Raw genomic sequence first — 907 nt, 5'->3', positions numbered from 1 at the left:
TATATATATATATATATATATATATATATATGTATGTATGTATACATATATATGTATGTATTTGTATGTATGTCTTTTTTTTATCCCTTAAATAAGAAGTTTCACCTAAATCTAATATGGCCGTCTTACAACAACCTAATCTGTCCAGTGGGCTACGGCGGAGATAGATAAGCTCTTGATCTGAGCCCAATATAAGAATTTTTGGTTTGTTTCCATTTTGGCGTCGTTTAATGTATTGTGGGTTTTTTTAATGCTTCTTTGCCTACTTTTTTTCTTTCCATCCAGTTTTGCTTCTTTTGTTTGGTTTCATCTATTTTTACTATTATTCTGTATAACACCAATCATTAATTCATTATGTATTTTTATCTATATGTATATTTGTATTTCGGACAAATTTACTGTCAGATACTTCTCTCTCCTTATATATATATATATATATTCTGCCACTCTCAGTTTCTCTCTCTGTCTCTCTGTGACACACGCACACACACAGACATACACACACGCATACGTGCGCTCTTTCTCTCCTCTCTTATCTTGTCTTTTCAACGCTGCGTTTCCCTTGCTTCCTCCATTCAGATCTTTATCAGTTACTCTCCTGTCCGTATGACATATTTTGGACGCACACCAACGTGTTAATACGAATAACCGTTGATGAGGATAAAAGCGCCATTTCGATCGTGGTTGTTGATGTTGAAGGTGGTGTTGTTAGTGGTGATGATAAGGAGGAGAAGGTGGGGAAATCATGGACGTGGTGGTGTTAGTAGAAACGGCTGTGACAATAGCAATAATGTATGAAATAATAATACTAAACCAAAACAACGAAAAGATGGAACAAATTAATACCTGTGGTTTCAATATATATTCTGTGCATGGTTCATATATATATATATATACATATATATAT

This window comes from Octopus bimaculoides, chromosome 11 (assembly GCF_001194135.2).
Source record: "Octopus bimaculoides isolate UCB-OBI-ISO-001 chromosome 11, ASM119413v2, whole genome shotgun sequence".
Taxonomy (NCBI): Eukaryota; Metazoa; Mollusca; class Cephalopoda; order Octopoda; family Octopodidae; genus Octopus; species Octopus bimaculoides.
The sequence above is the reverse complement of the archived record's forward strand: the minus strand, read 5'-3'. Positions refer to the sequence as shown.